At 51.1% G+C, this 21,897-nt stretch overlaps 1 pseudogene; it reads left to right on the plus strand.

Annotated features, from left to right (window-relative positions):
* LOC123493589 (uncharacterized) overlaps window positions 1-20,259 on the plus strand; it is a 29,908-nt pseudogene extending 9,649 nt beyond the window's left edge.
* Window positions 20,260-21,897: the final 1,638 nt, after the last annotated feature.

Below are 21,897 nucleotides of genomic sequence, written 5' to 3' on the forward strand. Positions count from 1 at the left end.
TGTGGGAGACCGGGTTATAGGATCGATTGCCGTACTATCAAGGGGGGCTCTCGATGAGTAGCTTGGTCATATCGTTCATAGAGAGCTCAAACCATTGCATCCTTGCATCATCTTTATTGGTTCTTGTTTGGTTCTTCTCTTTGTGAGTTTTGGAGCTTATGGTCATCTTGATGACAAGCTCGAGTTCATCGAAAACGGAGTTTACTCGCATCTTCTATGATGTTTTCGATGTTGGAGGTTATGCCGGTACTTCTCGGTTGGAGGTTTCACTCCTCTATTTGTTGGCATACCTCCCCTGCCTCTTCTCAGTTGCTGTTTGAATGCTACTCGTCGTCTTGTTTCCAACAAGCTTGAGTTTGCTCAATTCGGAGCTCATATGCAGAAGTTATGGCAGTTTTGGTTTCCCGTGGAGTATACATGTTTTCGTGGAAGTGGCTTAAGGATGGCGCCAGCGGTAGTACCGCTTAGGGGTCACAGGCGGCAGTACCACTCCACAGCGGTAGTACCGCCGGTGGGTCCTCAGCAGTAGTACCGCTACGGTACCAGGCCCCTACCGCATCGACTCGAGGGGTCATTTTTCATGTCGGATTGTGCGGTACTTCGTAGCGGCAGTAGAGCGGCAGTGCCGCTCATGGGCGGTAGTACCGCCCTACCACCGCGGTAGTACCGCTCGAGTCCGTATCTCTCCTGCCCTCCTAACTCCACGGTAGTACCGCCCGGGGAAGCGGTAGTACCGCTGTTCTCAGCGGTAGTACCGCTGCCTTATGCGGTAGTACCGCCCCTGCGGGGCTGTTTTGGGGGTAACGGTTGGATTGTTCCCCCCACTATATAAGGAGGTCTTCTTCCCCATTCAACCTTATTCTTTGAGCTCGTGTTCTTCCCCCATTGTTGACCTTCTTCGAGCTTGCTAACTCTCAATCCCTCCATGGATTCTTGCTAGTTTCTGAGGGAAAAGAGAGAGGAGATCTAGATCCACATTTCCACCAATCACTTTCTCCTCTATGTGAGGGGAACCCCTTGGATCTAGATCTTGGATTTCTTGGTGTTCTCCTTCTTGTTCTTCCTCTCATTTTCCTCCCTAGCATTAGTTGCTTCCGTGGGATTTGAGAGAGAAGGACTTGGGCACTCCGTGTGCCCTTGCCATTGCATTTGGTGCATCGGTTTGGGTTCTCCACGGTGATACGTGGAAGTTACAAGTTGAGAAGCTTATTACTCTTGGGTGCTTGGTACCCTTGAGCTTGTTCCTCTTGGGTGCTTGGGCGCCCTAGACGGTTGGTGGTGTTCAGAGCTCAATCATTGTGGTGTAAAGCTCCGGGCAAGCGTCGGGGTCTCCAATTAGGTTGTGGAGATCGCCCCGAGCAATTTGATGGGTACCGGTGACCGCCCCCAAGGGTTGCCATTTGTACGGGTTCGGTGACCGCCCTCAAGGGTCCCTTAGTGGAATCACGGCATCTTGCATTGTGTGAGGGCGTGAGGAGTTACGGTGGCCCTAGTGGCTTCTTGGGGAGCATTGTGCCTCCAGACCGCTCCAAACGGAGATTAGCATCCGCAAGGGTGTGAACTTCGGGATACATCTTCGTCTCCGCGTGCCTCGGTTATCTCTTATCCGAACCCTTTACTTATGCACTTTACTTTGTGATAGCCATATTGTTTCTTGTCATATATCTTGCTATCACTTAGTAGTTTTTCTTGCTTAGCATAAGTTGTTGGTGCACATAGGTGAGCCTAGTTGTTGTAGGTTTTGTGCTTGACAAATTAACCGTTAGGTTTATTCCGCATTTGTTCAAGCCCCAACCGTAATTATTTTAAAGCGCCTATTCACCCCCCCCTCTAGGCGACATCCTCGATCTTTCACTACTACTGAAAAAGAATTCTTAGCAGTTGTATTTGCTTGTGATAAGTTCAGACCTTATATTGTTGATTCTAAAGTAACTATTCACACTAATCATGCTGCTATTAAGTATCTTATGGAAAAGAAAGATGCTAAACCTAGACTTATTAGATGGGTTCTCTTGCTACAAGAATTTGATTTGCATATTATTGATAGAAAGGGAGCTGACAACCCCGTTGCAGACAACTTGTCTAGGTTAGAAAATGTTCCTGATGACCCACTACCTATTGATGATAGCTTTCCTGATGAACAATTAAATGTCATAAATGCTTCTCGTACTACTCCATGGTATGCGGATTATGTTAATTACATTCTTGCTAAATTTATACCACCTAGTTTCACATACCAGCAAAAAAAAGTTTTTCTATGATTTGAGACATTACTTTTGGGATGACCCACATCTTTATAAAGAGGAGTAGATGGTGTTATTAGACATTGTGTACCTAAGCATGAACAGGAACAGATCCTACGCAAGTGCCACTCCGAGGCTTATGGAGGACACCACGCTGGGGATAGAAGTGCACATAAGGTATTACAATCCGGTTTTTATTGGCCTACTCTCTTCAAGGATGTCCGTAAGTTTGTCTTATCTTGTGATGAATGTCAAAGAATTGGTAATATTAGTAGACGTCAAGAAATGCCTATGAATTATTCACTTGTTATTGAACCATCTGATGTTTGGGGCTTTGATTATATGGGACCGTTTCCTGCCTCTAATGGGTATACACATATTTTAGTTCCTGTTGATTACGTTACTAAGTGGGTACAAGCTATTCCAACTAGTAGTGCTGATCATAACACTTCTATTAAGATGCTTAAAGAAGTTATTTTTCCGAGGTTTGGAGTCCCTAGATATTTAATGACTGATGGTGGTTCACATTTTATTCATGGTGCTTTTCGTAAAATGCTTGCTAAATATGACGTTAATCATAGAATTGCATCTCCTTATCATCCACAGTCTAGTGGTCAAGTAGAATTGAGTAATAGAGAACTCAAATTAATTTTGCAAAAGACTGTTAATAGATCTAGAAAGAATTGGTCCAAGAAACTTGATGATGCATTATGGGCCTATAGAACTGCATATAAAAATCCTATGGGTATGTCTCCGTATAAAATGGTCTATGGAAAAGCATGTCACTTACCTCTCGAACTAGAACATAAGGCATATTGGGCCATTAAAGAGCTCAACTATGATTTCAAACTTGCCGGTGAGAAGAGGTTATTTTACATTAGCTCGCTTGATGAATGGAGAACCCAAGCCTATGAAAACACCAAATTGTTTAAAGAAAAAGTTAAGAGAAGGCATGACAAAAGGATACAAAAGCGTGAGTTTAATGTGGGTGATTATGTATTATTATACAACTCTTGTTTAAGATTTTTTCCAGGAAAATTTCTCTCTAAATGCGAAGGTCCTTACATTATCGAGGAGGTCTATCGTTCCGGTGCCATAAAAATCAACAACTTCGAAGGTACAAATCCGAAGGTGGTGAACAGTCAAAGAATCGAACACTATATCTCAGGTAATCCTATAAATGTTGAAACCAATGTTATTGAAACTGTAACACCGGAGGAATACATGAGGGACACTTTCCGGAACGTTTCAGACTCTGAAAAGGAATAGGTATGTGGTACGGTAAGTAAACCGACTCCAAAATAGTTCTAATGGCAATTTTTCTCTGTTTTGGAATATTTAGAAAAATAGAAAAATAAGAAGCAGTCCGGGAAGGACACGAGGCCTCCACGAGGGTGGAGGGCGCGCCCTACCCCCCAGGGCGCGCCCCCCTGCCTCGTGGACACCTCCTGCGCTCTCCGGACTCTGTTTTCTTGCACGTTACGTATTTAGGTCGGTAAAATTCATTATATAATCTCTCGAAGGTTTTGACTCCTGTATCACGCAAATATCCTCTGTTTTCATTTCGAGCTGTTTCTGTAGCAGATTTGGAGCAAGATGTCATCTCAGGATTCTGGCGGAGAGAGCTATGTCTCACACCTAATTGCTGACCCAAAGACCTATGGGTATCTTTCTCCTTGTGGTCGAACTACGGATGAGGAGGAGGATGCTCATTTGATGAGGATCGATGATTCAAGTTCAGAGGAGGAGGATGTTCCTCTACCTCAACCTGGGGATATGCACGTGAAGTTCAAGAAATCTAGTCTCCCTAAGAGGGCTAAATTATCTAACAACCGATCTATTCCTTCTCATTTTTGGCAGAAAAGCAAAGGAGATTTATGTGACAAGATCTTGAAGCTGGAATCGGAGGTCGATGATTTAAAGGAGGAAATTGCCCTTCTCAATTACAGTATGAAGAAGCTAAAGACACAAATGTCATCATCAACAACTCCATCATCACCATCTCCGAAGAAGGAGACATAATCATATGGGTATGGGCACTCCCCTTGGCAACTGCCAAGCTTGGGGGAGGTGCCCCGGTATCGTATCACCATCACCTTTTACTTTTACCATTTTTCTTAGTTCGATCCTTTTAGTAGTATCTTGATAAAGTAGAATAAAGTTTATAGTATAATTTAGTTTTGAGTTTTGCCTTATGATCCCTTTATGTAATCGAGTCCGTGGGTTATATAATAAAGATTAGTGTTGAGTCAAGGGCTTGATTATATTGCTATGATCTTGAGGGAATAAAAGAAAAGAGAAAAAGAATAAAAAGAAACAAAGAGATCATATTGATCTTATGGGGAGTAATGACTTCACATAGAAAGAGTATGATGATTAAAAGTTGTTGGGAGTTGACAAACATAGCTTTGGTCATCGGTGCAATTAATAGGAAGTAATAAAGAAAGAGAGGTTTCACATATAAATATACTATCTTGGACATCTTTTATGATTGGGAGCACTCATTAAAATATGACATGCTAAAGAGTTGATGTTGGACAAGGAAGACAACGTAATGGGTTATGTTTTCTTATATCTGAGATAAAGTATATTGTCATGGATCATCCAACATGTTGAGTTTGCCTTTCTCCCTCATGCTAGCCAAATTCTTTGCACCAAGTAGAGATACTACTTGTGCTTCCAAATACCCTTAAACCAAGTTTTGCCATGAGAGTCCACCATATCTACCTATGGATTGTGTAAGATCCTTCAAGTAAGTTGCCATTGGTGCAAGCAATAAAAATTGCTCTCTAAATATGTATGATTGATTAGTGTGGAGGAAATAAGCTTTATACGATCTTGTGATGTGGAAGAAATAAAAGCGACGGACTGCATAATAAACGTCTATATCACAAGTGGCAATATAAAGTAACGTTCTTTCACATTAATATTTTGTGCATCCAACCCTGAAAGCGCATGGAAACCTCTGCTTCCCTCTGCGAAGGGCCTATCTTTTACTTTTATCTTCTACCTTATGCAAGAGTCATGGTGATCTTCACCTTTCCTTTTTTACATTTTATCCTTTGGCAAGCACAGTATGTTAGAAAGATCCTGATATATATATCTAATGGGATGTAAGTTAGCATGAGCTATTATTGTTGACATTACCTCTGAGGTAAAAGGATCGGAGGCGAAACTATAAGCCCCTATCTTTCTCTGCGTCCAATTAAAACTCCATAACCACAAGTATTGTGTGAGTGTTAGCAATTGTGAAAGACTAAATGATAGTTGAGTATGTGGACTTGCTAAGAAGCTCTGACATAGACTCTTTCTGATGTTATGATAAATTGCAATTGCTTCAATGACTGAGACTATAGTTTGTTAATTCTCAATAAAGTTTTTGATTCATACTTTGCATTGCGAATAGATTATTACTTGAGCATAAGAAATCATATGACAATATCCATATATGTTGTTGTTATAAGATTAACCATGATGCCCTCATGTCCGTATTTTATTTTATCAACACCTCTACCTCTAAACATGTGGACATATTTATCGTTATCGGCTTCCGCTTGAGGACAAGCGAGGTCTAAGCTTGGGGGAGTTGATATGTCCATTTTGCATCATGCTTTTATATAGATATTTATTGCATTATGGGCTGTTATCACTCATTATGTCACAATACTTATGCCTATTCTCTTTTATTTTACAAGTTTTACATAAGGAGGGAGAATGCCGGCATCTGGAATTCCGGGTTGGAAAAGGAGCAAATATTAAAGACCTATTCTGCACAAATCCAAAAGTCCTGAAACTCCACGAAAGTTGTTTTTGGAAATAATGAAAAATACTGAGCGGAAGAAATACCAGAGGGGGCCCACACCCTGGCCACGAGGGTGGGGGCGCGCCCCCCTGCCTCGTGGGCCCCCTGTTGGCCCTCCGGTGCCCATCTTCTGCTATATGAAGTCTTTCGTCCGAGAAAAAAATCATAAGCAAGCTTTCGGGACGAGACTCCGCCGCCACGAGGCGGAACCTTGGCGGAACCAATCTAGGGCTCCGGCGGAGCTGTTCTGCCGGGGACACTTCCCTCCGGGAGGGGGAAATCATCGCCATCGTCATCACCAACGCTCGTCTCATCGGGAGGGGGCCAATCTCCATCGACATCTTCACCAGCACCATCTCCTCTCAAACCCTAGTTCATCTCTTGTATCCAATTCTTGTCTCTAAGTCCGGGATTGGTACCTGTAGGTTGCTAGTAGTGTTGATTACTCCTTGTAGTTGATGCTAGTTGGTTTATTTGGTGGAAGATCATATGTTCAGATCCTTTATGCATATTAATACTCCTCTGATTATGAACATGAATATGCTTTGTGAGTAGTTACGTTTGTTCCTGAGGACATGGGAGAAGTCTTGCTATTAGTAGTCATGTGAATTTGGTATTCGTTCGATATTCTGATGAGATGTATGTTGTCTATCCTCTAGTGGTGTTATGTGAACGTCGACTACATGAAACTTCACCATTATTTGGGCCTAGAGGAAGGCATTGGGAAGTAATAAGTAGATGATGGGTTGCTAGAGTGATAGAAGCTTAAACCCTAGTTTATGCGTTGCTTCGTAAGGGGCTGATTTGGATCCATATGTTTCATGCTATGGTTAGGTTTACCTTAATACTTCTTTTGTAGTTGCGGACGCTTGCAATAGGAGTTAATCATAAGTGGGATGCTTGTCCAAGTAAGGACAGCACCCAAGCACCGGTCCACCCACATATCAAATTATCAAAGTACCGAACGCGAATCATATGAACGTGATGAAAACTAGCTTGACGATAATTCCCACGTGTCCTCGGGAGCGCTTTTCTCTATATAAGAGTTTGTCCAGGCTTGTCCTTTGCTACAAAAAGGATTGGGCCACCTTGCTGCACTTTATTTACTTTTGTTACTTGTTGCTCGTTACAAATTATCTTATCACAAAACTATCTGTTCCCTATAATTTCAGTACTTGCAGAGAATACCTTGCTGAAAACCGCTTATCATTTCCTTCTGCTCCTCGTTGGGTTCGACACTCTTACTTATCAAAAGGACTATGATAGATCCCATAGACTTGTGGGTCATCACGCCACAGCCGACTCCTCCATGAAGGCGGAAATCCAAGTTGACGCATCTGGCAAGGTGGCTCCCCAAGCTCCTCGGACCCCGGCTTGTGACACCAGTCGGCGACAGCAACAGAATGACCATAAGCGCAAGGCCATGCAGCCGGCTTCCACAAGCCGGCAGGTGGTGACAGTTGAAGACCAGCAGTCGGAAGGGCAACCTCCTCCCAAACGCCAGAAGGGCGGCAAGCCTAACTGGTTGCCCGCCTTCTCGTACGAGCAGACTCTTGATGCACCCTTCAAGTTCCACAGCGGCGCGAAGCCGTCCAACCACACCACTCGGAAGTGCCTCTGGCTCACCAGGATAGCCAAGGGTGATGGACTCTTGCCTCCTCCGCCTGCCGGCCTGCCGCCACCTCCTCCCCAGCAGCCGGCGGTTCGGCCAGTCGGCGCAATACAAGATGAATACCCTGAAGAGTATGGAGCTTATGTCGTGTTCACCAGCGTGGCCGACGACAGGCACAGCAGACGGCAGCGACAACAAGAAGTAAATGCAGTAGCTTCAGAGATCCCCGAGTTCATGCATTGGTCTGAGAAGCCCATCTGCCGGAGCAGAGCTGACCACCCGGAGGTGATGCCTAATCCCGGTTGTTATGCTTTGGTCTTAGATGCCACCTTCGCAACAGAGAGGAGGGCTGCTCGCTTCTCCCGAGTCCTGATAGATGGCGGCAGTAGCATCAACATCCTGTACCGAGATACTATGGAGAAACTGGGAATCAAACAGAGGCAGCTTCAGCCAGTCGGACTGTATTCCATGGCATAGTTCCTGGCCTTTCCTGCTCACCAATCGGCAAGACCCAGATAGATGTCCTCTTCGGAGACAAAAATCACTTTCGCCGAGGGCCAGTATGGTTTGAAGTGGTGGACCTTGAGAGCCCCTATCATGCGCTGCTTGGCCGGCCTGCTCTGGCCAAGTTCATGGCGGTCCCCCACTATGCTTACCTCAAGATGAAGATGCCGATCTCCGAGGAAATCTTGACCATAGCAGGGGACTACAAGAAGTCGTCCGCCTGTGCAGCAGACAGCAGCCGGCTAGTTGAGTCCCTCGTGATTGCAGCAGAGAAGCGGCTCCTTGACCGGGTTGTGGCAATGGCAGGCAAGCAGCCGGAAATGTCACCCAACCCCAAGGAGTCGGAAGTCGAGGGCTCGTTCAAGCCGGCCAAAGAAACAAAAAAGATACCTTTGGACCCAGAGCACCCGGAGAGGCACGCTGTCATAGGTGCAAACCTTGACAGCAAATAGGAAAGCGAGCTCGTCTATTTCCTCCGTGAGAATCGGGACATCTTTGCATGGTCTCCCAAGGACATGCCGGGTGTTCCGACGGATTTCGCCGAGCACAAGCTACATGTCCGACCTGATGCCAAGCCAGTCAGGTAGCCCTTGCGCCGCCTATCAGAAGAGAAGAGAAGATTTGTTGGAGAAGAGATAGCCTGGCTTCTAGCAGCCGGCTTCATCATGAAGGTGTTCTTTCCAGAATGGTTAGCCAACCCAGTCCTTGTGCTGAAGAAGAATAAGCAGTGGCGCATGTGTATTGATTATACCAGCCTCAACAAAGCATGCCCCAAAGACCCATTCGCTTTGCCAAGAATCGACCAAGTAATTGACTCCACAGCCGGATGCGGGCTGTTGAGTTTTTTGGATGCATACTCAGGGTATCGTCAGATCAAGCTAAACCCGGCCGACAGGCTGAAGACCGCCTTCATCACACCATTCGGAGCCTTCTGCTACCTGACCATGACGTTTGGCTTGAGAAATGCCGGCGCCACTTTTCAGCGTTGCATGCAGAAGTGCCTCCTCCAGCAACTCGGCAGAAACGCCCACGTCTATGTGTTCGATGTTGTGGTGAAGACGGAGAAGCGTGGAACGCTGCTAGAGGACCTCAAGGAGACTTTTGAAAACTTGCGCCGATTTCAGATCAAGCTCAACCCGGAGAAATGCATCTTTGGAGTGCCAGCTGGCCAGCTTCTTAGCTTTCTGGTCTCAGAGCACGGCATAGAGTGCAACCCTGTGAAGATCAAGGCCATCGAGAAGATGGAGGTGCCCACCCGACTGCTGGACGTGCAAAAATTCACCGGCTGTTTGCATCCATCAGCCGTTTCATCAGTCGGCCGGGCGAGAAGGCTCTTCCCCTGTACTAGCTCATGAAGAAGACCACTTTTTTCGAGTGGAACGACAAGGCGGATGAAGCTTTTCTCCAGCTCAAGAAGATGCTAACCACCCCGCCTGTCCGGGCGGCTCCGCCTCCCAAGGAGCCTATGCTCCTCTACATCGCTGCCACCAGCCGGGTGGTCAGCACAGTCATAGTCGTGGAAAGAAAGGAAGAAGGCAAAGCACTACCAGTCCAAAGGCCGGTTTATTACCTGAGTGAAGTGTTGTCCGCCTCCAAGTAGAACTACCCCCACTATCAGAAGATGTGCTACGGCGTGCACTTTGCCGCCAAGAAGCTAAAGCCATACTTTCAAGAGCACCCAATCACTGTGGTCTGCACTGCTCCACTTGCCGAGATCATTGGAAGCCGAGATGCTTTAGGCCGAGTGGCCAAATGGGCCATAGATTTGGCCCCCTGCACCATCTATTACCATCCTCGCACCGCCATCAAGTCACAAGCACTGGCCGACTTCCTCGTCGACTGGGCCGAGACCCAGTACCTGCCGCCAGCGCCAGACTCCACCCATTGGCGGATGCATTTTGATGGTTCCAAGATGCGCACCGGTTTGGGAGCTGGCATCGTCCTCACCTCTCCCAAAGGCGATAAGCTCAGATATGTGCTGCAAATCCACTTTGCCGTCTCCAACAACATTGCTGAATACGAAGCACTCATTCACGGGCTCCAGCTTGCCAAGGAACTCGCATTCGCCAGATCCTGTGCTATGGTGATTCCGACTTGGTGGTCCAGCAGTCGTCAGGCGACTGGGACGCCAAGGATGCAAATAGGGCGAGCTACCGCTTCCTCGTCCAGCAACTCAGTGGATACTTTGAAGGGTGCGAGTTCCTCCATGTGCCACGAAACGACAACGAGCAAGCTGATGCTCTGGCACGGATCGGCTCCACCCGGCAAGCAATACCAACCGGCGTCGCCCTGCAGCACCTCCTCAAGCCGTCTGTCAAGCCGTCACCAGAATCAGGCTCCATCTTCGTGCCGGATCCGACTGCTTCAGGAGGAGCCGACTTGCGGACCCTAGCAGCCGGCACGGGGAATTCGGCAGACAACCCGGGGACTGCAGCAGTCGGCCCGGGGACTTCATCGACTCAGCAAGCGGCAGCCGACTCCAACCCGCCGCCTCCCGGCCCAACCGCCCTCGTGCAAGTAGCAGTCCTAGCAGTCAAAGAAATTGCAGCACCTTCTTGGGCTCAGCCCATCCTCAACTTTCTGGTGAACAAAGAGCTGCCGACTGATGAGATCTCGGCCCGGCAAGTGCAACGTCGGGCAGCAGCATACACCATAGTCAATAGAGAACTTGTGAGGTGCAGCGTCACTGGTGTTTACCAGCGCTACGTGGAGCCGGAGCAAGGCCAAGCAATCCTCAAAGATATCCACCAAGGCGAGTGTGGTCACCACGCGGCTTCAAGAGCACTTGTCGCCAAAGCTTTCCGCCACGGTTTTTTCTGACCGACTGCTCTAGAAGACGCCAAAGACTTGGTCCAGAAATGCAAAGGGTGCCAGAAGTTCCGCTCCAAGCCACATCAGCCGGCTTCTGCACTCAATACCATCCCCATTGCCTGGCCCTTCGCTGTCTGGGGGCTGGATATGGTGGGACCATTCAAGACAGCACGCGGTGGCATGACTCATCTGCTTGTCGCGGTGGACAAGTTCACCAAGTGGATAGAAGCGAAGCCAATTAAGAAGTTGAATGGTCCGACTACTGTGACTTTCATCTCCGACATCACCATCCGGTATGGCATACCACACAGCATCATCACCGACAGCGGCACAAACTTTGCCAAAGGCGCCGTGGCCCATTTCTGCGTGACGCAGGGCATTCGACTGGACTTAGCGTATGTTGCCCATCCGCAGTCAAACGGCCAAGTGGAACGAGCAAACGGCCTCATTTTGTCCGGCATTAAGCCCCGACTGGTCGAACCTCTGGAGCGTTCGACCGGCTGCTAGCTCGACGAGCTGCCGGCCATCCTCTGGAGTCTGTGCACAACTCCGAACAAGTCAACCGGCTTCATGCCTTTCTTCCTCGTCTATGGTGCCGAAGCCGTCATCCCGACAGACATAGAATTCGACTCCCCTAGAGTCACCATGTACACCGAAGAGGAGGCAAAAGAAGCATGAGAAGACGGCGTCGATCTGCTAGAAGAGGGCCGCCTGTTGGCACTCAGCCGGTCCACCATCTACCGGCAGAGTCTACGCCGGTACTACAATCGGAAGGTCAAGCCAAGATCCTTCCAAGCGGGAGATCTTGTGCTCCGGCTGATCCAGCAAACAGCCGGCCAGCACAAGCTCTCGGCACCTTGAGAAGGCCCCTTCATCATCAGCAAGGTGTTGGGCAATGACTCCTACTACTTGATCGATGCTCAGAAGCCTCGAGCGCGCAAAAAAGACGACTCCGGCAAGGAGACGGAGCGACCATGGAATGCAAACCTCCTTCGAAGGTTTTACTGTTGATGCAGTATGTACCACGCCAACTTTTGTATTAAGTACGAAGACTCCGGGTCCCCCGTGAAGAGCTCGGGGACTGCCCTCTTTTATCTATATGATAAGTATTATGCCTATCAATGTGTTATTTCATTAGTCCACCTGGCACCGCGTTCGACCAGTAGACCCGGGGACTCGCTGCCTTGTACTATGTAATGCTTCCTGCAGCCGGAGAAGTAATGTGTTGGCACTTAAGCCTTCTCCTGCCAAAAGCCGCAGCTCGCAGAGCGACTGTCTGGTAGGCAGGAGTTAAGGCAGAAAGGGTGTCCGCATGAAAAAGGCTAAGGACCCAAAGCATGCACATAGTTCAAGCCGGCTTTCCGCTTCGCCGATTGGCTGCTGAGCAGCCGGCCGGCCGGCTTCTACTTAACTTGCTAAAAAGCTCTAATCGGCTAAGTACTTACCCTCCCAAAGAGGCCAAGTACTGGACCCAGCCGCAGACCGCAGAGCGGCTGTTTGGCTGGCCAGACGGAAGCTCAGAGAGGGCAGCAAAGGAAAAAAGCCAAGGAGCAGAAAGCAAGGAAAGATAGAACTCGGCAAAGTATTTACATTTCAAAAGGCCCTTGGCCAGCATTCAACAGAAGTTTGAAATACACCCCGCGGGTGGAATTGTGCGAAGTTAACAAAGTTTGTCGAGACTGATAAGCAGGTAAAAACAAAAGATAAATTGGCAGCCTAGGGAGCAGCAGACGGGTTCGGCGGAACGGTGGAGTCGGTGGTGCTGGTTGGTGGAGCGGCCGGCTGGTCAGTCTTTGCTTGGTCGCCTTCGGTAGCAGTCAGCTCGCTCGGGCGTGGCTCGTTGCTGGAAGCGCGGTCGAGCTGGGGATGGCCGTCCGCTTCAACCTCTGGCGCTTCCTCTTCACCTTCCTCGTCCTCCTCGTCTTCTCCCTTGTCGCTGGAGTCGATCACTTCGGCCGAGTCCTCACCATCCTCCGGGTTCAACCCGAACCACTCTGGTGGCGCCTCGGCACCATTCTCAGCCAGCTCCGGGATGAAGATGCTGGTGTTGGTGTATTCGGCGATTGCCGTCGCCCGCTTGACAAGCTCACCCTCCACCGCCACCAGTTCCTCCTGGGCCTCCTGTCGAAACGTGGTCAACTGGGCTAGATTTAGCCCAGGGTACCACGTCCTTGACGAACTCCAAGGCCCGGCGTGCCCCAGCCTGGGCCGATGAACCCTTCCAAGCCTCAAGGTGGCCGGCCGCCACCTCTAGCCAGTCGGCAGTCCGGCTGGGTGTACGTGGAGCCGGCATGTCTGGCCACAGGGCGGCAATCGCCTGGGCGCCGACACGCTGAAGACGGCGCATCATCCGATGAGCCGGCCGAAGGCGAGCCTGGATGCTGAGAAGCTGCTCGCTAAGGCTGCGGGGGGCATCGGTAGCAATCTGCGCGCCTTCCGCCCTCCGTTCCTCGCGATAAGCCTCAATGGCCTGGTTTGCAGTGCCAGAGTGGCCAGGGAAGAAGTCTACGTGAGCAGAAAGAAAGTAAGACAGAAGCCAGAAGCTAGAAGCCGGCCTGGTCAGCAGCCGGCAGCTCAAAGAAAGAAAAAAGAGGGAACTTACCATCAACCATATCTTCAATACTACCAAAGCCGGCAGTCAGCTGTGCCTCCTTATCGGCCCAGGCGGAGCGTTCGGTCTCGAACTCAACAAGGAGAGAGGTCTCCTTTTCCTCTGCCTCCTTCTGGGCTTTCTTGAGAAGCTCCGCCTGCTCCGCCAGTTGCATGGTCAGCCGGTCACGCTCCTCGGCCAACTTGCTGCAGTCCGCTTCCTTGGCACGCAGCGCGGTGTTGGCTTCGCCTAGCTGTTGCTGCAAGGCAGCGTTGGCCTCTGCAAAAAGGGACAAAGAAAAAATACATCAACAATCAACAAGGAGAGATATAGTTGCCGGGGAGATCCGGCCCGACTGCTCAGCAGTCGGCCTGAATCTCGGGGACTACAGCCCGCGGGTGCGCCAGCGCGCCCCCGCAGAGAAAGAAGTTATCACTAGCTACCAAGAAAAAGAGCAGTTACCGGGGAGATCCGGCCCGACTGGTCAGCAGTCGGCCCGAATCTCGGGGACTATAGCCCGCGGGTGCGCTAGAGCGCCCCCGCAGAGAAACAAAACAAAGACTTACTCCGGCTTTCCGACAAGTCGGTGGTCCGTTGATTCAGCTCCTGGACTTTGGAGTTGAAGGCGGCCGCGCGGAGGTTATGATAATCCTGCAGTGAAGATATCAGACAATGTCAGTACTTGGATCTGGCCAATTAAAGTTCCGAGCCGCCTGCTCAGCTGTCGGCACGAAACTCGGGGACTACACCCAGTGGGTGCGCTGGCGCGCCCCCACAGAGAAGTACAAAAATCAGAAATAAAGAAGAAACATACCCGGATGGCTGCTCGCGAGTCCAAGAACGCCGTGTTGCAATGCTTGAGAGCGTCGCCCTCAGCCCGGAGCTTGGCCTGGATGTCTAGGATCGCCTGATTCAAAGGGCCCGTCCCGCCTCCCCGCATCCAATCAGCGGGCGCGGCTCTGGATGCCTCGACGTCCGGGATTGAAGAGCTCGCGGCACCGGCTTCCAGCGGTGTGGCGCCGAAGCCGCCTTTGCAAACCGGCGGCGCGATGGCGTGCGGACCTCGGGAGTCAAGCCCGTCACCATCTCGTCTCCGACTGGCGGCACCGGCGGGTTCGCCGGCTACTTGTCTCGCGCCTCTCTAGATGGTGGTGGCGGAGGCACGACCACGTCCGGCATGACGACATCGCCGCCATCCCTCTCCATGATCGGGTGCTCGTCGCCGGCTCCCCAGTCGGTGCCACGAACTCTGGTGGTGGCGGCGCGGAGTTTAGGGGAACGACAAATAACGCCGACTGACGGCACGCGGCTTCTTCGGCCTGCTCCTTTGCCGCGGCAGCAGCCTCGGCCTCCGCCAGCTTCTTCAAAGTGTCGACCTCCGAGTTGTCTGCCTCCGCCTTCTCGAGGCGGGCGACTTCCTGCTCCTCGCGCACCTCCCGCGCCTCCCGGAGGTCGGCGGCCGGATCGATTCGCCGGGTGGTGGTGGAGGTCTCCGCCGACCCAATGACGGAGGCGGCGGCCGACTTCTCAAGAGAGAGCGGAGCCCTAAGTCAAGAAAGACGAAGAGAGGAAGCTCAGAAAGAATCGACAAGAAAGAAAAGCACAAGAAAAGATACTTACGCTGACACCATGGGAGGCGCCTTCGGGAGCTTCTGAAACTTGGCCGCCTTCGCTGCGGCCTCCTTCCGCCTAGTCGCGGCGGTTGGGTTCTTGGCCTTCTTCGGCGCGCTACCGAACAAGGCGGCGCCTTGTTTACGCTTTCGCGTGCCACCTCGAGCAGCCGGTTCAGCAGAGGGGCCCGCGTCCGCCCTGCCGGCGTCTCGTGCAGGGCGCGGCTCGTCTTCCTCATCGTCATCATCAGGCCAAGTCTCGATGTCGCCTTCCTCGGAGCCGCCGGCTCCATAGACGCTGCCTGTGGCGTCATCCTCCAAGGCGGCCGCCCCCAAGTCGGGGCCGTCCACGTCGCTCACAGCTCGGTCCGGTGCGTAGGGGCCTCCCGCCCCGACGATGGCGGCTGTCGCCTCAGACATGTAGATCTGTTTCGAAGGTCAAGAGGCTGACTGTTCAAGACCGCAAGATGGAATCAAGACGAACTACTGAAGGAAGGAAAGATGGAAAAACTTACGGCTTGTAGTGGGCCCGCGCGGGAGTACGGCTGCTTGCCGAACTGCCAGGACCCCTCCAATTTGAGGTCGGAGATCTCGTTCACCAAGTTCGCCACCTCAGCAGCCAGCATCTCCTTGGTACTCAGCCGGCACGGGTCGCGGTGCCCGCTCATTCGGCTGATCAAGGGAGGCTGGCCTTGGAGCGGGAGAACCCGGCGCGCGACGAAGGCGACCAGCAAGTCGGACGCCCTGAGGCCTTCGGCTCCAGTCAGCACCCGGAGTCGGTTGATGGCGGCGGCGCCGTCTGCTGACATCGGCTTCGGCTTGTAGCCCCAGTTGGCCCGAGGCTCAGCCGGCAGGTTGATGAAGTCGACTGCCGGATCGACGTTCTCCACCTAGAAGTAAGATTGCTGCCACATCTTGACCAACTGTGGCAGCTTGATGGAGGGGAAGGCGTTCCTTGAAGACGGACGGCGCCGCATTGGGCTGCCACCTCCCGGACGGAGGTGCCCAGCTTGGTATAGAAGAACGCTCCCCACAAATCGATGGTGGGGAGGATGCCGAGGTAGCCTTCGCACATCGTGACGAAGGCGGACAGGAGCATCACGGTGTTGGGCGTGATGTGATGAGGCTGAAGATGGTAGAACTCGAGGAACGAGCGAAGGAAGCCGCTCGCCGGCAGGCCAAAGCCGCAGACGAAGTGCGAGCGGAAGACGACCCGCTCGCCCTCCACCGGCGAGATCTCCCCCTCAGGAGGCACGCACGCCTTCAAGTAGCCTGCGCCGGGAAGGCGCCGCGTGTCGCGGAGGAAGGCGATGTGGTCTTCATTGACATTCGACCCATCCCAATCTCCACCCCGCTCGCGCGCCATGAAGAGCTCGACGAAGCCAACGGCGCGACGGGGGAGCTGAGGATCGGAGCAGGGCCAAGAGGGCTCGGGGCGGAAGAGCTCGATGAAAACAAGAAGCGGCAGCACTCCGGCGGAGCTCGGGGGCGCTGCGGCGAGAGGAGGAAGGAGGCAAGAATGGGGTGGAGGGGCGCGCGTGCTCCGCCGCTCCTCCTCCCCCCTACTTATAGCCGACGGGCTATGAAGCCGAGGGGGCGGGCGTGGGATCGTGGGATTAACTGTGCCCACGACCCCACATCCCCACCTTTATCGCGCGAGTTATTGTCCGCAGTAACTCCACGGAGAAGCTCAACCGGCCGCCTCGACCGCAACGGATCCGCTCGCGTGCCGAGGCCCGGTAGTGGCGGGCCCAGCCTGCTGTCGCGTCCCATCGCGCGCGTGGGCTAGCAGGCTGGCCCGGCTGGCTGACGCCACATGGCATGCCCACAACGGGCGGCAGGCCTGGAGGCTTCCCTAGCACGCCACCTAGTTCCCGCCATTGCGTTCGAAGTTTTCAGACGAATCCGACCGAACGTGGCCGACTCCCACCAGGCGGCTTGCCAGGAGGCGAATGAAGTTTCCGTCCAGAGCACCCGGAGAAAGAAACTGTTGAGGCTCCTCGGCTCCTCGGCCGCGGCGCCTCACCAGCTTCGGGGACTAATGTCGGAGTAATGGGCCACGGGTAGCCTAACCCGAGTCCCAGAACCTTTCAAGACATCGGGGCCGGCTGCGCCCCTCAGGACATCGAGATGAAGCGCCGCCTTTTGTTGGCCGGCTGGCCCAAGCGACCGGCTGCCAGAAGGCAGCTAAGCTCCAGAAGGCGGCACCAAGACGGGCCGACTCCTTGCAGGCGGCCTCCAGAGAGGCCGGCTTCTAGTAGGCGGCCCATGGCGCCCTCAGAGTTTGCGCCCCCATTAAGGAAGACAAGACATGGTGAGGCTACAGTGTAGCCCATCATGCCCGTATCCAGGGCTGGGCGTGGCCACAGTGCTCCGTACAGGCTGAGATCTCCGCCCGGCGCGGCACTGTTGCCACTCCGCCCCTGACGTCGCAACTGACAGGCGGAGCCCTGTTCCCACGACGGCTTGTCGGTACGGCCTGCAGGCGGCGGGCCCTACCAGGCAGCGAGAGCCCGGAAGACGACGGAGGCCTGACCAGCCGGACCTGAGGGAGGCCGGCTTCCAGCAGGCGGCCCATTCCTTCCTCGGGGCCCATGCGCCATTAACCAGATGAGACACGGTGTGGCTACAGTGATCTCCCACCAGGCGGCGGGACTGTAGCCACGCTCCCCTGACCAAGCGTGCGTCATTAGCGTCACGGCTACAGTAATCAGCAGCCGACCAGACCAGCAAGCGGTGGAGGTGGCCTGTCGGCTCCGTACCAGACCAGAGACACTAACAGCAGGCGGCGGACCCCAGCAGCCGGCGGAGAAGCCGGCGACCAGAGACACTGACAGCCGGGTCCTACACCCGGCCAGATTACCATTGTACCCCTGGGGGTAGGCCTATATAAACCCCCAGGGCACCCATGCAAAGGGTTCCCAACCTGTTAGAACTAGACTCATACCTAGAGGAAGGAGAGAGCGCGCCTGCCTTCTTCTACCTCTAGCATACAGCTCGAGGAGAACCATTGTATCCACTAGTGCCTTAGTGATCATGCGGAGACCCCGCAGAGCAGGACTAGGGGTGTTATCTCCTAGGAGAGCCCCGAACCTGGGTAAAGTGCGCCGGTGTTCGTGTCTACGCCTCATCCCACTTCCAGGCACCGGCGACGTTCTACTCGCTCCCACCATGATAAGCCATCCACTAGCATATGTCGCACCCAACCCCCGACACTATACCACAAACATCAATTCGGGAGTCTATTGCTTCAAACACCTCACAATACAAGGCTTTGTATAAACAGCGTTTAACATGGACACTCAAGTGTGTGAGATTTTTGTTGCGCCAAGGCTTGGCATTTAGAGGACATGATGAAAGTGAAGACTTGCTAAATAAAGGAAATTTCCTTGAGCTTCTAAATTGGCTAGCAGGAAATTTTGAAGAGGTTGATAGGATTGTTCTCAAGAATGCTCCACAGAACTGCAAGATGACTCACCATGATATACAACAAGAGGTGATAAAATGTTGTGCACAAGAGACTACTAAACTAGTCATTGAAGAACTTGATGGTGGTCATTTTGCAGTACTTGCAGATGAGTCTAGTGATGTGTATCGGAATGAACAGTTGGTTGTTTGCTTGCGTTTTGTTGATAAGAAAGGAAGGGCGGTTGTAAGATTTCCTGGTCTTGCTCATGTTGAAGATACTACCTCTTTGACACTAAAAGCTGCAATTTAGAAAATGCTTATGGACCACAATTTGACCTTTGCGATGGTTCGTGGGCAAGGATATGATGGAGCTAGTAACATGAGAGGTAATGTCAATGGCCTGAAAAAACTGATTATGGATGAGTCCCCTTCTGCCTACTATGTTCATTGTTTTGCCCATGAACTACAGTTAACTCTTGTTGCTGTTGCTAAGGAGAGTGGTGATTGTACTTGGTTCTTTCAGCAGCTTGCACACTTGTTAAATGCTCTTGGCATGTCTTGTAAAAAGATGAGAATGCTTCGGATAGCTCAGGCTGAAGAACTCATTGATGCATTGGAATTGGAAGAAGTAGAAACAGGGAGTGGGTCGAATCAGGAAATGGGTTTGGGAAGGCCATGTGATACACGTTGGGGCTCTCACTTCAAAACTGTGAACCATATCATCTCTATGTATGGTGCACTACGACGAGTCCTTCGCAAGATTGGAGACGAGTACCATGGTGCGGAGGCACAAGCAGCTCTATCCATAGAGACAATATTTCGATCATTTGAGTTTGTTTTCATGGCACACTTGATGCAAGAAATATTTGGATAAACAGATGAGTTGTGTAGAGCTTTGCAAAAGCAAGACGAAGATATTGTTCATGCTTGTTGAGCTTGTTGCTGACACAAAGTATTACTTGAAGGCTTTGAGGACCGATACTGGATGGGATGATTTTCTCACAAAGGTCACATCTTTTTATACGAAGCATAAGATCAAAGTTGTTGATATGGAGGGTCCTTACTTTCCCGTTGGCCGGCCTAGAAGGGGTTTATGTAATGGTCCGACCAATTACCACCGCTTCAAGGTTGATATGTTTGTGGGTGTCATTGATAGGCAAATCAGTGAGCTGAATGGCAGATTTGATGAGGTAAACACAGAGCTACTTTCTTGCATGGCAGCATTTTGTCCACTTCATCTATTTGTTGCTTATGACCAAGAGAAGTTAGTTAAACTTGCAACAAAGTTTTATGCTTCTGATTTTACAAGGGATGAACTGGCAAGACTTCCATGGCAACTAAACATGTATATTACTAATGTGCATAGAGATGAAAGGTTTCGAAATCTGAAAAATCTGTGTCAGCTTTCACTTCTGCTTGTTGAGACAAACAAGCATGAACAATATCATATTGTTTACAAGCTTCTTAAGTTGGTATTGATTCTGCCAGTATCTACTGCTAGTGTTGAAAAGGTATTCTCTTCAATGAGCTATGTGAAGAATAAGCTAAGGAACAAAATGGGTGATGATTATTTGAACAATTGTTTGGTTACATTCGTTAAGTGAGATTTTTTCAATCAAGTAAAGGATGAAGATGTCATCAATCTGTTTCGAAAAGGCGGCCGTAGAGTTATTCTGTAAGAAGGATATCATCACTTTATCAATCAAAAGGTACTTATGAATTCATGTCGTTATGGTATGATACATTGAAATATTGCTATTGCCGTTATGCTAGTGTTGTTTTGTTCATATATTGTTACTGTTGTGTTGTTTGGTTCATATACTACATTTAGAGAGAAAAATTGGATGAATACCCGGCCTTCATTTTTCTGGCAACGCCACTGCCCACGTCCTGCCGCGGACTACTACCGCAGTGTCGGCGATCGGAAGGGCCGCCGAGAAGTGGTGAAGACTTCGGCAACCCCAAGTCAGTATTCGAGTGTAATCTTATGCGTCCACGTTAATCTTCCAAAACGAGCAATCACGTGACGCAACTTCAAGCGGCGTGCAACAGACGCCGATGCCCGCGGCAAGCACGGACTGCGTGTCCCCTCGGGCGCGGGAAAATCGGTGGTGCATATACCACCTCGTCCACCGGCCATGACATGCGCCGTGACCTCCCATCATGTTTGCCGCTCGTACTCCGGAGCATGACCCGCTCCGCGCCGCGTCCCGACTCCGGAGCCGGAGGCCGGAGCACCATGCAATCTGCCGGGATCTTCGCACACACTTCACACACCTCACTCACCAAAGTCACGAGCATTGATTCGCTTCGCCTCCTTTCCATCGCCCACATTAATTCACACAGAGAACGGTGTGAGATTGGTAGTCTCCTGCACGGAGATGATACTCCTCCCGTACAAGTCAAACAAACATGTGAGCTGACGACGGCGAGCAAACTTGCATCGCCCACAAGCGACGCTCGTGGCTGGTTCTTAATCACCAGAGTCAGCGTCTCGCACGGGATGTCAATGGCAATGCCGCCAAATGGGAGGCACGAAACCGCACATCGCCGGCGCCGCCCACAAGGTCCATATGGACGCAGCACATGGTACGACGTAATAACCATCCTCACTAATTAATCCCATCGTTTATTCAAAAAATTAATCCCATCGTTTTCGCGGAGGAGATGTGCTGAGCACCAACAGATTACTACAAAGAACATTTCAAACCAAGTATTCTCTCCGTGGATTATTAATCGAAATCGTGCGTGCCTTGCCTCGTGGCGCCAAATGCTAGTACAAAACTGCCGCGGACTTTCCCTGGCTGGCACCATTGTTTTGGGCTCTGCATCCGTTGGCATCCGGCCATAGAAAAATGGTGGTGCCGGGCCAAGCGTGATTACTCTACCATATCCTGCTCTGATGTTTGCCCTGCCTTGGCGTGTACCATGATAATGCAAGTCAGGCGACGACTTTGGCGCCCCCGGATTTGTACTATTCACTTTCTTGAAATATAGAAAGGGCAGTGATTGAATAGTTATTCAGAACACGTCATTCCAAGTTTGCTTAGATTAGATTCGCGCGGTGATCTGTTCCATTCGGTCCAGCAGTTGGGCATATTCTACTTTGATCCGCTGCCTATCGACATGCTTCTAGAAGCGAATCGTCCGGAAAAGCTCGAGTACTTTTCCAAGAAGCAGAAGCATGCTTCTAGAAGCGAATCATCCGAAGCTCAAAGTACTTTTCCAAGAAGCAGAAGCATGGAGCTCAGTTCTTCTTCTTCTTCAGCTCACGACTAGTAGAAGCATAAGAAGAATCAAAGGAAAGGAAAAGCTTG

The sequence above is a fragment of the Aegilops tauschii genome, chromosome 4, assembly GCF_002575655.3.
Source record: "Aegilops tauschii subsp. strangulata cultivar AL8/78 chromosome 4, Aet v6.0, whole genome shotgun sequence".
Classification (NCBI taxonomy): domain Eukaryota; kingdom Viridiplantae; phylum Streptophyta; class Magnoliopsida; order Poales; family Poaceae; genus Aegilops; species Aegilops tauschii.